This window comes from Lontra canadensis, unplaced genomic scaffold, assembly GCF_010015895.1.
Source record: "Lontra canadensis isolate GAN:19392208 unplaced genomic scaffold, GSC_riverotter_1.0 scaffold5, whole genome shotgun sequence".
In the NCBI taxonomy this organism is placed as follows: domain Eukaryota; kingdom Metazoa; phylum Chordata; class Mammalia; order Carnivora; family Mustelidae; genus Lontra; species Lontra canadensis.
Window position 1 is genome coordinate 15173697 of NW_022630999.1, and position 16363 is coordinate 15190059.

Consider the following 16363-nt stretch of genomic DNA (forward strand, 5'->3'; position numbering starts at 1 on the left):
GCTGTTTGAAAGAGCAGGGGGGGGGGGTGTTCCCTGGGACGGGAGCGCCTAAGAGAACCAGAGTGGAGATGCTGATTCGATCAGTGCATCATCTGGGCTCCACGTCCTGAACAATTTTTCTCTTTCTGGGCATTCAGGTGGTGAAGGCTGACCGATGAGCCCACATGCTCTGATAAGCATGTTCCCATTGTCCCTGCAGGGATGATGCCAAAAGAGTGGCGGGCCCCATTCAGCCCTCAGAGGGCTTGGAGGAACAGGTCGCTCCAATCCCCAGTCATGTTTATTAGGAGGTGCCCCACCCGCCCCACCCATGAATTCCAAACAAGGGCTCTGCTCTCACTGTCCTCCTCAACTAAGCCATGGTCCCAGCTGGGGAATGGATTCTGGAACCCCAGGATAGCAGAGCTGGTGACAGCTCAGGAACGCTCTGGTGAAACTCCTTACCTCTCAGCTGGGGTTCAGAATGGAGGCCCAGAGAGAAAAGGGGCTGGTCCAAGGTCACTGTGTGGGCTTTGGCCCACGATCTCCTTCTGTTTTTCACGGTGGCTCAAGCAGTTCAGACAACAAGGCATCTGCCAGAGAAGCCAGAGCTCTGGGGCAGCAGGGAACAGGCAGAAGCCCCCAGAAGACCGGCATGTGGCAGCCCGGGAGGCCTGTCACCTGACGGGACCTGGCAGGTTATCTGGTGCTGCAGCCAGGGGCTTGCCTAACCCAGAGCCACGCCTCCTTCAGATGCTCACTGGGACGAGAAGTGAGCCTTTCTCCTTCAAGTCTGCCTGCGTCCCTGAAGCTGGATTTCCTGACCAGATATGTCCCCTGGAGAAGGGACCCGTTAGTCTGCAACAGGAGCTGTGAGATTTCGTTACAAGGAGAGACAACCCTAAGTTTTGGAGCTGAGTGACATTGCTAAGGCATTTCCTCCTTGTGAGGCAATTTTATTAAAATGACAGGCATGGTTCTCTGAGAACATATACTTCTGGAATTGAATAATCCGTCTATAGATTATGTCTGGGAAGCTTACCTATACTGAGTCATTTGCTCTTTTTTTTTTTTTTTAAGATTTTATTTACTTATTTGACAGAGAGAGACACAGCAAGAGAGGGAACACAAGCAGGGGAAGTGGGTGAGGGAGAAGCAGCCTTCCTACTGAGCAGGGAGCCCGACCTGGGGCATGATCCCAGGACCTGAGATCATGACCTGAGCTAAAGGCAGACATTTAATGACTGAGCCACCCAGGCACACCCTGAGCCATTCGCTTTTGTTGGGATTTGAGTTCGGGATCGGGGGACTTGGCTGTTTCGGATTTGGTTGCCAGGGGTGGGTTCCCTTCCAAATATAGTCTTTGGAAAGACCCAGGTACCCACAAACAAACAACTCCCTAAACAAAGTAACACATGACCCCTGAAACAAATAATACATTATATGTTAATTTTAAAAATAATTTTAAAAATTAAAATTAAGAAAGAAAGTAATACGTGGATGGGGGTAGGAACCACACACAGAATTGCAAAATAAATGCTGGTTCCTAAAGACACCTTCAGGAGCAATCGATGGAGGAAAGACTTTTGTCTCAAAGGACAAAGCAGAGGTAGCCCTATGAATCACTCCTGAAACTGTGTATTCCTTCATGCATCAAGGTACAAAACCTTCAGACATCCATGATAAAATGTTTTAAAACAAATTCTTGACGTTTGAAAGGAAAAAGAGATGTGTGTTTTCTAGAGCATCGAGGAATGTTCTCAACAGCAAAAACCAGGAAACGTTACCGTCCTGCGACGGCTAGCCTGGGCAAATGCTTATCCCCCTATTGTCAACTCTCCCTATCAGGAGAGGCTCTGACCATAAAGGGGTCTGGTAAACAGAAGGCACTCAATGCATGTTTGTTTTACAAATAAGGAAAAGAAAGATAATAATTTTTGTGGAAATTGGAAGAAAAAAAGATCATCCTGGTCAAGGCTTTGGGGAGTGGTAAGGGAAATGGAAAATGCTGGATCTACGTCACTTTGAAAAAGGCTGAGAGAGGCTAACGATGCGACTAACACACACTGAGTGCCTTCTGTGTGCCAGGCACCGCGCTAAAGGCCTCACATCACCGGCTTCATCCCCTCCTCCCCGTAACCTCACCCACAGGAATGGTCAGTTGTCCCACTTTACTAGCGGGCTAACGGAGCATTCTGCAAAATGAGAAAGCAGCCTAACAAATGGCAGAGCTGAGACCAAAACGTCTTATTTCAGAGCCTATTTCTTAAACCATTGTGTTCTAGCACCTGCCAGTCTAACGAGATTTGGTCATTTGGTTAATGAGGCCCTCAGTGGGGGGCGTTTTAGTTTCTTGAATGAGCAGAAAACAACCTTCCAGACGACCATGTGTCCCTCAGTGCTGGAGTTTGGCTCTTGACCTGGTTCAAGGAGACCTGGGGTTCTTCATTCCACCAACACAGGTTCCTTCATTCAAATCTGTATCAGAGGCTCTGACCCGGCAGCTTCCGTACTTAATACGGGGTGATGCAGAAAGAAGGGACACGGGATCTGCCCTCAGGAAGTCCCCAGCCCAGGGACGGGAGCAGATTCGCGGCTGCGTTACCACAACTCAACATGGTAGATGCTATGGCAGATGCAGGTGCAGGGTCCTGTGGGCACCGGAGCTGAAGTGCCAGTGGGGCGTGGTGGTTAGGTGACTTCGGGGATTGTAGAGCAGGGGAGACCTGAGATCGAATCCTGCCTCCTCCACTTACCAGGTGGGTGACCTGGACAAGTTCCTCAATGTTCTGAGCTTCCGTTTTTATCACTTTTAAATGTTGACAGCAGTGCAGTCGCTGTGTCCCGCCACTGTTCCAGGATGGGACCATAGAATGCCTCCTCCTGCGCATGGCCTCACACATAGGAAGTGCTTCCATTAGGGAAGGCTGGGCTGGGGAATCAGGGGTGCTTCTACGCAAGACTTGGCCAAGAATGTTGAGTAGAAAGTGGTGGTCATTTCAGGAGGAGAGACTTTGGACAGAAGCAAGAAGAGGTGAACTCACTGTGTGCTCCGAAAAAAACGAGGGGTTTCCAGAAGAGAGCCAAGACAGCAGCTGGAGATGACAAGAAGTATCAAAAAAGGCAGTGATTGGCAGTGTTCAGTACTCTGAGCACGCGTATGCAAAGATGTATAGAAAAGCAATTCATCACAGAATTGTTCGTGACAAAAATGAATGCGTGCATGAATGGATGAATATACAAACGCATCCACATATAGAAACAATCTCAGCATCCGTAAAAAGAAGACTGGTTAGATACATTATGATAGATATAGATACATATAGATATATAGAGAGAGATATAGATATAGATATAGATATAGATAGATATAGAGCCTTATAACGGGACACTGGACATTTTTTAATGCCTTGTATCTATATGCACTTACAATGGAGAAGAGAAGAGATGAAGAGAAGAAATGGGGCGGGGGGGATGGGGCAGAAGCCATGAAGGAAGGTCCAGGGAAGAGTAAGATCAATCCAGGGAAAGGGAGACATTTAGGGAGAAGGAAGGAAGGAAGGAAGGAAGGAAGGAAAGAAAAGAGGGAGGGAGGGTGGAGGGAGGGTGGGTGGAAGGGAGGAAGGGAGGGAGGGAGGGAGGAAGGACAAGGAGGGACAGGCAGGTGGCAAAGGGAGAGAGGGAGGCAGGCAGTTGGGGACCAGCGAGAGAAGGAGATGGTGGTCGGCAGTCCTGAGTTCTGAGAAAAATGTCAGTGGCTCAAATTATCAGCAAAGAGGGCAGGAGGTGGTTTCCTGATCAGGAGAGAGGGAGCAGGCGAGGGGTGAGCTCAGGTTGGGGGCTGGAGGTTAGGGTACCTGATTTCTGACTACACCCGGGAGAGGTGGGAGGCAATGGCCCCTCATTGCCCCCAGCGAAGGTGTCCCAGCTGCCAGAGCCGAGCCTCCCATTCCTGGACTCCGCATCCCAGGTTTCCAGGCTTCCTTGTGCCAACACCCTGCGCTCTCTGTAGTCACAACTCTTTGTTTTCTGTTGTGTCCCTGGGGACCTGAAGGTGAGGAAGGGCAGAGGGTGGGTGGCCTGTGGCTACAGCTACTAACAATGCTGCTTCCGGGTATTTTGTCCCTGGTGGAATAGGAATTTTTTTTTGCTAAGGGAGGGAGAAGGGCCATAGCTCTCTAGACTGTACTAGTCGGGGCTGAAGGTTCTCAGAGCCAAAGTCTGTCCTCACACCCTGGGTCTACCGGGGTTTGTCGGAGCGAGGGTCTTAATTTTTCTGTCTGAAACTCTAACCGGCAACTCATTAGTATTGATGATTTCATGATTGCTGAAATCAGCCACAGCAGGTGGTACATGGAATGCCGAAAGAGAGAAGAAAGAGGAAAAAGAGAAGGTAGGGGAGAAATGAGAACAGAGGGACCTGTGGGACCCGTACCTGCAGCCAGACAGGAAGGCCTAAGATGCTGGACGAAGACTTGGGGCTATTTCCTTTAGGCCACTGAGAAGCCCAAGGAGCTGGAGGTTTGCATGCAGGGACACATCCAAGTCCTCTCGTTCTTGGAGGCTGGCTCAAGAGAGGGAATGCCAAGCACATGGTTCAAACTCCACTTTAGCCAAAAATCAGGAGGAGCACCCACCCCCACTTGGGGGGTAGGGCAGGGTAGCCCCACAGCGCTGGGCTACGCCGAGGCCTATGCCAGACATGTAGTCAAGAAGACATCAACAGACAGTCACCTAGTTCCCAATGACCGCCATGCTGGACCTTCTCTGCTGGCTAGAGATTCAGAAGGCCAACTGCGACAAGACTGCCAGACCCTAAAGGCGCAGTTACTAAAAATACCAGAGCTCAAAGGAGTCTTCAAGATCCTCCAGAAAGAATTTATGACTTCCTCCTCTCTGTCTCTGTAGCTCCTTTCACAGACAGCATGATGTGCTGTCATTTATGGTCACACATCTATCAAAAACCTCTATTTTATCCGCTGTTGCATGGCCAAAGCATGACGTCTCACTCAGGATCCATTCAGTGAATGCCTGTTGAGTGTTTGCCGAGCCTACGTCTTTCCTCCCTCATTTTACCAATGAGAAAAAAGATGAATCCAAGCAATGGGAGAGACATTCCAAGCATTTAGCTTGTTCAGGCTGTTGACATGCTGGATGAAGGCTTAGCTCCAGCCTCTATCAATCAGGCCAAAACAATCAGCAACCAGGCTTTCCATAGTGTGTGATGAAATGGAGAGGAATCAGTCCCAGCACACGGCGTGTCCTGTCTAGGCACAGTCTGGCAGCTACATTTTGAAAACTGCCTTGTAAAGCAAAAGGGATTTACAAGAGTATCTGGCTAAGGAAGTCAATCCCCCAGAAGATGCTCTAACCCTAAAGGTAAAGGATATGAGATCCATTTTTCATTAAGAAGGGGGTTCCATCTCTTGCCCATTGAAACTTCTCAGATGTGTTGAGAAATCACCTTTAGTGGGTGAGTTGTGTATTGGGGACCATGAAGAGTCAATCTTCGGATTCATTCTTTGTATAACAGCCTTTGCCCGTAGACAGAAAGAGAGAGAATGAGATGCTCCTGACATAGGACTGCTGAAGTATTTTGTCAGAACACTAGTCCCCCATGTGTTCTTGGAAAGAAAAACTTGGCTTTGTGTGACCAAGAAAGATGGATAAGTGCTACATGTGTCTAAACCTGCCGTGGAGGAGCGATCACATACATTAGTGCATTAAAGGCGCTGAGAAATCCTGCAGTGAGGAATTAGGCTGAACTCTGTTCAACCCAGTATTGCACAAAATTATGTCACCAGGGAACACTTTCTCCAGGTGATCCTTAGGACAATGGCAAACAAATTTTCTTTGTTCATAGTACACTTCCAAATTTGGAATTTGTGGGGAGCCTGGGCGGCTCAGTTGGTTGGGTGTCCCACTCTTAGTTTTAGCTCAGGTCATGATCTCAAGGTCATGAGACTGAGCCGGGTGTCGGGCTCCACACTGGGTGTGGAATCAGCTTAGGATTTTCTCTCTCCCTCTCCCTCTGCCTCTGCCCCCTTCTTACCCCCTTCTTTAAAAAAAAAAAAAAATCTGTAATTTGGAGCATCATCCTTGAAATCACTAATATGGGCAACGTGTATGGTCACATCTAATGTTTAATAACAAGGTCTCTCTACGGGACAGTCACATTGCCTAGTTCACTCTGCCCCTCCGTCCTGAGCTGAAGGTTGAGTTGAACTTGGCTCTGCCCTGATCAAGCTTTCTTATAAATTCTCCAAATCAAGTTGCCACATCTTCCAGAAAAGTCTTCCTTGGAATGCCTTGGCATCACATCACACCTCTCCGCAGCCAGCTAACCCCACTCTGCAGATACCACATCATCCACTTAGTTCAGAGTCCTCCCCAGCAGGCATCATTGCAATGGTGTGATGTGCAGCTGAAGCAAAAATAAATTTTACACACATCTAAGTTTGGCAACACATTTGTAAGTGCTTTAAACCACACAAGGCGAGAGCACTGGCCCTGGAACTGGTATTCCAAGAAGGAGTGTGGAGAAGAGGCACTCACATGAGGTTATCTCAGGCCAGCTCTTGCCCCTCGAGAGGCCTGCAGGGGTGCATGTTGGAGAGGGGCAGGGCTGCTGGACTCCCAGAAGCCAGTGTCCAAAGTCCCTGAAACACAGCGATGGGAAGTAGCATATAAATCCCATTTTCCTGTTTCCAATGATTTAAACAACAAATTCATTGAAAGGGTTTCAGTATTCATTTATTTAATTACATGCTTGTGATTTGTTATTTTTTAAAGCAACCTACCAGAAAAATATAGAACCCTTAATTTATTCTTATTAGGAATATCATGATGTATAAAAGGGCATCAGACAAAAGCAAAAACGCCTGCATTCTCTTCCTGGTTCTGCTACTGGATGACCAAGTAGCTGCCCCTCTCCGAGGTTCAACGTCCTTAGCAGCCAAAAGATGGGTTAGATTTGGAAACTTCTAGAACACTCTCCAGACTAACACTATTCTGATTTCTGATATGTGCAATTCTATTCTGGTTTCTAAAAAGCACCAAATTGGTTTTAAAATTAACACATTAATGAAATTATTAACTTTAAAGATTTTATTTCTTTATTTGACAGACAGAGATAACAAGTAGGCAGAGAGGCAGGCAGAGAGAGAGAAGAGGAAGCAGGCTCCCCACGGAGCAGAGAGCCCGATGTGGGGCTCGATCCCAGGACCCTGGGATCACAACCCGAGCCAAAGGCAGAGGCCTTAACCCACTGAGCCACCCAGGCTCCCCTGAAATTATTAACTTTAAATAATAAGTTTATTGCTAAATTGATAAAATTAGCTTAAGAAGAAATGAAGGGTCATGACCCAAATAACTATTTAATGATTATTTACCGTTACCATTTATTTAAAACAATATAGCAGGCATTGTTCTAAGTTCTCTGCATGTTATTATCCATTTAGTCTTACAGCATTCCTCCCCATGAGCTGATGTTGTTATCATCTTGCTTAACAGATATTAAAATATTAATCTGTTACAGAGATTAGGTGGCTTAGCCAGAACAACGCTGATAATAAGTGGAAGGGCTGGAGTTTGAATCTAGTAACCTGACTGTAATTGATCACGATGTTGTTGATTTCTCAAAGCATCAGGCCTAGAAGTATGGTAACAGAAGCAGGTGTGTGTATCTTTTTATCAAATGAAACGTATGTGAAATGTAAAGGTAGGAAAGGACACACAGACTCCTAAAGGGGAAAGAATTCTAAAAGGGGCTGGGGTGGTAACAAAATGAACACTCTGGCCAGAGCACAGACTAGAATCTCTCTCACGCACGCCCAGAGACCTGACATATGGACCCAGGATTGCTAAATTGCCGAGGCAAGATTCCGGAGCCGGGTTCAGGAGGGAGCGAGGCGTGCAGGGCGAGCCCCAGAGGGAGGAATTTGGCAAGGGTCCAGGGGAAGGTGGTGGGAGCCTGACAGTGGAAACTTCGAATGCTTGTATCTTGCAGCTACTTGGAAGCCGAGAGGTCATCCCATCAAACCTCCCACCCCAAACAGGCATTCCCGTTCCAACCCTCTGGTGAGTGTTTACCCAGCCTTGCCCTAGTCTTCCCAGAGAAGCCCGCTCTGCTCACCGGAAAGCCTTTTCTATGCTGGACACACGAAGATATCAGAAAGCTCTGCTCCTTTTAATGAGACAGAGATGTCTCATGGTGATTTCTAACCTAGGCCCTGGAGCTGTTTCTGGGACACCCAAAAGTGACATGGGACCTCTCCTTTTCTATGATACGACTCAGAAATTAGGAGCCTCGCTGAGTCTTTGACCACCAAGCTAAAGAGCCGGCTTCCTGCAGACATTCCTCACAGGGCCAGCCTCGCCCATCACTCCCTCACCACCATCCTGTGAGCCTTCTTGGACTGACTACAGCTTCCTCACCTCTATGGTGCCCTCTATGAACCCAGTCCAGGACCTGCCACATAGGAGTAGGCACAATGTGACGGGTTATTTGAGTTGAACTGAACAAGGAAGCCGCAAGAGGAAAATAGCGGGAAAAAAAAAAGTGAGTCTGGGGCCTCGACAGCATCACATAGACAGCACCCAGGTCCGTCTCTAGATCTGGGGCCATTTTTCAGAGCCTCCCTGGGAGGAGCCATCTTCCCCTCCCACTGTGGCTGGGGTAGAAAGGTACTGATCTCTGCCCAAGACTTGAAAGGGGCATTTTGGGGATCAGCGATAGGACCCCAGTGCCTCAGCCCAGGGCCAGTGCCCTGGCCCGCAGCAGCGACTAGAAAAACACCAAATAAACCAACGAGCAACAGTAGCTTATTCTGCTCCTTCTGCCTGCCGAGTTCTTCTGTGCATGACACACATCATCTCGTTCACACCCTCCAGAGTGGTGATGATGTTATGAACATACCCATTTTACAGACAAGGGAACCACAAATCCGAGACGTCGGGACGCATGCCCAGAGTAACTCAACCAGTAAGTGGAAAAGCCACAGTTCAAACCCAGGTGTGCCTACCTCCAAAGCCCGCCCGTAACTGCACCCTACCGCCTCCTACAGGCGAAAAGGAAAGAGAAAAAGGAGGCAGGTTGAAAGACCACAGCCAGGAAAAAGAAAGCATGGGGAACTGCCCTGTCCACCTCTCTGTAGAAGAAGCGTCAGGACCAACGTGAGAGAAGGGCCCTTCCAGACCAGTCACATCCAGGTTTTCTAACCTAGACATCAGGGCTGGAAAATTCCAGATTCTGCTGTCCCTGCTTGGCATACAGACAGAGTTTTGGGGTTGAGTTTTCAGAGCTCCCTGCGTTCCCAGGCACGTGAAGTCGTGCATCGTTTTCTCTAACGACAGTTGGCAAGCACAGTTTGCCCCCAACCACGCTGAGAGACCGAATCACAAACCGTGAGGCCAGGCCAACCCCCAAAGAGCACCAGGATGTACCCTGGCCCCCTGGTCTTTCCCTCTCTACCCCAGACATTCTTCCAGGCCCCCCCAACTTCCACTGCATCCCTCAAACACAAATATTGTCTGGCTTTTGCCCCAATTCAGGCCACAAGGGTTTTACAAGGTGTGTGTCCTGTGCCCAGCTTTGTGCTTGACACCTGCCCTAAAAGAAACCATGGCTGAAACCCCCTCTTGTAGCTGTGCATACACTGATGAATGACGCTGGGCCATGCACAGACAAAGGCCACTTTGCTCAGAGCAAGGAGCCGAGAGACCTGTGTTCCCCGGCCTGTCCCCTTCCATCCGTCCAGACAGATCTTATATATGCAGCAGGCCAAACCTCATCCCTTTCTTTATTCTTCCGCATGAAGCTTCCATGGCTCTCCACTGTGCTTAGAATATGGACACAAATCCCATGAAGCCCAAAAGATCTCCTACCTGTACCCCGCCCCAGCTTCCTCTGCATGCCCACTCCTACATGGGCGAAATTTTCAGAACCTCAGGGTACATGCTGCTCTGTCTGCCCAGACAAACTCTCTCCTGCTTCTTCTGAGTCTCATGCCCTCAAGGCAGGCATCATTGAGGCATCAATAAAATACCTTATATTTTACCTAATTTTACTCAGTATTGCTCAGTAAATACCCCTGGAAACAAAAGTTCTGGACAAACAAGACTCAGTTTATGTCCCTCACAGAAGGCCTCAAAAGCACCTCTGTTCTCTCACTGCACACCTTTAACTGTTTGAAGTCTATTCCCCTGATAGTGTCCAAACTCCATGAAGCCACAGACCAGTCTACTGTGCTCACCGGAGCTCTAACAATCATGGAGGCAACATCTGGTTGTATCAGGCCTTCTCACCCAGCCGCAGGCTCTCCTTGGCGTCTACCTCGGGCAACTCCCTCCGAGCACGAGGGCTCAGTTTCACCAGCTGAGAGGCAGACAGATGGCTGAGGTACCCCCGGGCCTTTCACCATGCTAGTATCCGGGTTCCACTTGATGGCATTTACCGCTTGACAACATTGACAGCCCGAAGCACGATCCTTCTAGAGCACCAGGGAGGAAGACTCTGGGAATGTAACTGCCTCCTGTGGTGTGGGCTGTGTTTACAAAACAAACCCAAGAAATCATCATAAATCATTCCAAGTGGAGCTGCCTGGGTTGGAGCAACAAGACAAAAATACTTCTGGGCACCGGTCCTCCAGGCCCCCCCGGCTGAAGAGAAGCAGGGCCAGATGGGCTGTGCCCGCTGAAGAGTCTGTGGCTGGCTTTGTCTCTCCACACCGGGCCCCTCCGTGGGGACTCCTCTCCTGCCCTTCAGACTTTTCATCCCTGCTGCTACCTGCAGTGTCCTAGTGCCTTGCCAAGGGGCAATGTCCCCGGAAGACCAGGGACTGGGTTCTAGGTCAGTCCCTCCTGAGATGTGTGTAACCCTCTGTAACTTTTTCTTTTCATTCTTATCTGTCAAAGAGGGGATACGACATCTGCTCTAAGGACCTTAGAAAAACATGGAGGAGGAATATATTTGAAATCTTCAGGGGCCACACAAAAGCAGGCTTACTTTTGGCCACTGTTTCTGGCTGCCTCTCTGACTAAAACGTGGCTACCGAGAAGCCCAGCATTTTCTCTCTCACTGGGGAATGGAAGTCCCGGTCCTCAGGTCAAAGAATCTCAGGCATCCTAGTAGCAGGTGGTTCAGTCTCCCTGGACTGGCACAGCTTGCCCCAAAGGTAAACCTAATTCGAGCCTTACACAGTGTCCCCGAGTTGGGGTCAGGGGCCTGAGCTCGACACCGGATCTGGTCCCAGAAGGTCTTGCTAGATGCAAGAACACTCAGGGCCCTGTGGCCCCAGGGGCTTGGAAACCATGATGTAGCTGAGGGGTACGAGCGAGTGCCTTTCTAGACAGGCCTTGGTTGAGTTTCTCTCTCCTGCTTCTGGTTACCCACGCTTTAGTTCACTCTTCAAGGAAAGAGTTGGCTGACCGGCATATTGAAGGTCATGAGGCATGTAACGTATTTAGTTTTGTGAACGTGTCACATGGTAGGCATTTAAAAAAATATATTATTGTTATTGTTGTTGTTTTCATTTATATTCCAGGGCACGCACAAACACACACACACACATGCACACACTGGTCTTCTCTGAATTCCCTGAGTGCTTTTTCCACTTCCTGCCCTGTCTACCCTTGCCTTGTCCTTCCTGTTTTCCCCTAACAACACTGCTAGACAAAGATTTCTAAATTTACCTTATATTTTACCTAATTTTACTCAGTATTGCTCAGTAAATACCCCTGGAAACAAAAGTTCTGGACAAACAAGACTCTTGGTCAACAAGAGTACCAGCTTCAAGCGCCATTATGGAGCTCCCTGGGCATCTGGGCAAGATGGCACAGGAAATAGAGTCTCGGACTGCTTGGAGTTGAGATTTCTAGACTTGGCTTGGCCATGGGTGAGAATTGCCAAAGGATTTAACATTCCTGACATCTTCATCTTCCTACCAATAAAACTAAACAACCTGTTTTTTGTTTGTTGCTAAACCTTTTCTTCTAGTTAGATAAAACTCTGTTTCTATAAGAAACCTTCTGCAGAAAGTCAATATATACAATATGTAACAGAATAACAGCTCTGGATATAGGAGGGGGCCAGATAGCCCTTCTTTCCTTCCCACAGTCTTGCCCCTGCCCTCTCCTCCCCCACGGGGCACCCAGAAAGCTTCATAGAGTCCGGTTCCCATAACTCTGTTCCTCTGTCTCCTCAGTGGTTGAATGGGGATATTACCCACGCACCCACCCCCCAACAAACACACAGGGTTGGTTGTAACAACTAAATGAGTTAACACAGATAAAGCCCTCAGCATAATACCTGGACTAAAGTACTCAGTAACCGCTACACATCACTATTATCACTACCGCCACTTGATGGCTAATGGGCCCCCTATGCAGAAACATTAGGAATTTGTGATCGCACAGACAACATCATAAAAATGTGCCCATGTATACAAATTATAAATCACCCCCCCATTACGCATCTCCATTATACCCCCTCCACTGTCTTGATGGACACAGGAGGAGATACGATATTATTTCACAAGATGGGTAAATTCTGTTTCTATGGAAAGCATGTTCTATAAAACAATACTTCAATATTTTTTTCACTCCTCGATTTTTTGGATGCACCGAGCTCCCATTCTGTATGCCGGGGTTGGTGCTAGGAATAAAAATAGAAGGGACAAGTAAAGAAAAAGAGAACTCAAATTAACAACGCAGCCAGTCTGTGTTGAATGCCTAGTGGCCCATGCCGTGATTGGTCCAACAAATATTTATTGTGCAATTACTATGAGCCAGGCAGGGTGCTGAGGACATGGCGACAATGAGGAAAAGCTGGGACCCCATCCTGAGGAACTGCATTCTAAGGGAATCGATAGGGATTTCGTGGAAAGGGGGATCTCCCTGAGCTGAGGGTGCGGGAGGTGGAGAGGGGGGAGGAAGGGCCACCAGCGTGCAGAGAGTAAGAGAAGACTGACTTCGGCAGGATTCGATTCCTGAGCAGAACAAGGGTGTAAAGGTGAGGTGGAGCTAAAGGGAACAACATGTACAGAATTATTTATCCAAGGGCTTTCCAAGAACACTACTGTTTGCTTCTATTAATTCGCTTCTAGGAGGACACACACTGCTTTTTTTGGGAACCAACTTCTTATGTTCTAAATAAGCCCTTTTATAAACAGTTGCTGAAGGGACATTTGACATAAGCAACATGATTTTAAATGATCCTAGCATTAATCTTCTCTTCCTGAGTAATAGGCCAGAGTCTTGTTTCACAGAACTTTTCATTCTGGGAAGTCAGCTTGAAAAAAATCTTAATTTCCTATAAGGGCCACTAAGCATGACTTTCAACGCAGTGCCCAGGAAAGAGCTGAAGATATGGGGAAGACCCAGGTTTGGACCCTAGATTCTTGCTAATAGAAATTCCTCCCTCTCCACCCATTTCCTCTTTGGTAAAATATGGAGCCTGATACTCACCACAAAATGGGACTGTCAGGTGAGACAACAGATGGGAAACTAACCTGGAGACCTTAAAGCATATAGAAGCCATTGGTATTTATTTTAATAATTTCCTTTCTTTCTTTCTTTGTTTTCCCTGCTCCAGAGCGTAATGAAAGTGGATCATTTTTATGGCCCCTGTTTGTTTTGTTTAAGAAGGAAAGATCGATACCCAACAATGGCATTGCCATTCTCTGGGGCTCATGTGTCGCCAAAGAATCTCCAATCCAATCTGTCACAGAAGCCAGTTCAAGCAAAAAGAGCATCCTTGGGCTGATCTTAACAGCCTAAGGTCTAAGGTGAGAAGGCCTTACCCCAGTCCCCACTTGCTTAAAGACAGCCACATTTCTTTTGAAAAAAAGAAAAAAAAAAAAAAAAGGTGGGGTGGGCGCTTCGGTGGCTCAGTCGTTAAGTGTCTGCCTTTGGTTCAGGTCATAATCCCAGGGTCCTGGGATTGAGCCCCACTTCGGGCTCCCTGCTTGGTGGGAAGGCTGCTTCCTCCTCTCCCACTCCCAGGCTGGTGTTCCCTCTCTCGCTGTGTCTTTTACTGTCAAATAAATAAAATCTTAAAAAAAAAAAAAAAAGGACAGCCACGCTGAGCCAGAATCCACTTTCCAGGACCCTACTGTCTGCCCCAAACGTCCTGGAACTTTAAAGCCTAGAAAAGCCTCTGTCCTCCCTCTCATTGTCCCTTCCTCCATCCCACTGGAATCCAACCGAATCCATCTGAATCCACCACTTACCACTGGTGTGTCCTCAGATGGGTTAAAGATCTCTGTAACTCATGGGTTTTTTAATCCATAAAAAGGACACGATGAAACGATCTGCCCCATAGGACTCTTTCCGGGTGATTATGCTCCCTAAAGGCTTAACACAATTCAAGGCAATTCTCGACACTCAGAAAGGGTCCATTATGGTAGTTATTACTTATATTTCTTTCTTCCCTCCTTCCTCTATCTTTTCTTCACCCTTCATCCCTCCTTCCCTCTCTTGCTTCCCTCTTCTCTGTTCTGTCACTAACCCTGATCCCCTCGTTCCTTCCACGGCCCATTCCTACTATCTTCCCCTCATTCCCTGCCCTTGCCCTCATGTGCCCCCAGCTCCCCTCATCCCGACGCTGTCCCAGCCATGAGTCATGGGAGTTCACTCCCCCACTGGCTCCCGAAAGCCTCTGGCCAGCAGGCTGGCAGGCTGGCAGGCAGGGAGAGGCAGATCAAGCCCAGAGCAGAAGGCACCGCTGCCAGGGCCAGGATGTGCCAGATAGAGCCAGCCTGGTTCTTGACTTCAGGCTACTTCTAGGACTTGAACATGCATTTATGGAGCTAGTGGTCATTATTTTTGGGGACCATAAGAGACCCAGTCTCTGAGGACAAGGAGAGGATAAATGTGGTATTACCCATCTTTGCTTAAAAGGGAGAAAGATTGATTCCGGTCATGTTAAGACTTTTTTTAATATCTAGGAAACTCCACCGATTCCTCACTCCATCTCAAGTTTGAGGGCCATGGGCTGAACCCTCAAGTTCTTTCTGTCTCTTCTCATCCCTTGTTTCTTTCCCAGCTTGAATTTGGACTCCAACCCTGACCTGACACCCACTGTCCTTTTCTCTCTCCTCTGCTGGACTGACAGGTCCTGGAGGACAGTCCTCTGCCCCATCACACCCAATTGTCTTGGCCCTTTGCCCTGGGGGTTAGGACCATGCCATTTGGATTCAGACAGATCTGGGACTCAATAACATCTTTGCCACTTCGTTCTTGCGACCTTGCACAGATTGGTCGATTTCCCTACGCTCATTTGCCCCAGTGCTCATCCAACAAATACTCATTGAGCCCCTGTGTCCCAGGCACGGTTGCCAGGTGTTGGATGTAGAGCACGGAAAGAGGCAGGCAGCCTTTGCCCTCCTGTGGCTTTGAGCGGGGGAGGAAGAGAACAAGTGAAATCACAAAGGAACAGTAACAAAATAATACACTGCAATGAGGACCATAAACGAGACACTGAGGAACGGAGTTAAACAATGTTGGAGGGGTGCCTGGGTGGCTCAGTGGGTTAAAGCTTCTGCCTTCGGCTCAGATCCTGATCCCAGGATCCTGGGATCCAGCCCCACATCGGGCTCTCTGCTCAGCAGGGAGCCTGCTTCCTCCTCTCTCTCTGCCTGCTTCTCTGCCTACTTGTGATCTCTGTCTGTCAAATAAATAAATAAAATCTTTAAAAAAAACAAAAACAATCTTTAAAAAAAACAAAAACAATGTTGGAGGCGGGGAGCAGAGACCATGTCTAGGGTACAATGGACACAATGGCCTGGAGCGGCGTTTCTCAACCTCAGCGCCTTGACTTTTGAGGTTCAATACTGGGGTGGGGGGCCATCGTGCGCACTGCGTAATGTTTAATAGCGCTCCCCTCCTCTACCAAATGGATGCTAGCAGCCACCCCCTCCTGCACTGTGGCAAGCACGAACCCCCCCAAGACATGGCAGCTGTGTTCCGGAGAGGCCAGTGGGGCTCAAGACACCCTCAGTTGCATGTGGGTCACACAGATTTGTGTTTGAGTCCCCCTGCAGCCACTGACTTGCCCTGGTGACTCCAAATCGGTCATCACACCCTGGGAGCTTCTTTCCTCCTATGTGAGATGGGGGGGTTCCGGGAAGGAATCCCATCCAGCAGCCTTGTCACGGGGATAAAGGAGATAACCACCGGGCCCTAGTAAGCCCTCAACAAGGCAATGAGAACTGCTGAGGCCATCGTCATTACACAGCTGTCTGCCCAACCGGCCTCTGGCCCCTTGGGGACAGAACTGGCTTGGGATCTTGTCTAGGTCCCCAGTCCACATCCCAGAAGCCAGGACTCCTCACCAACCTGGTGCTCTCCTGTGGCATAAATGGGAGCAGTTCCCGCCCCCACACCC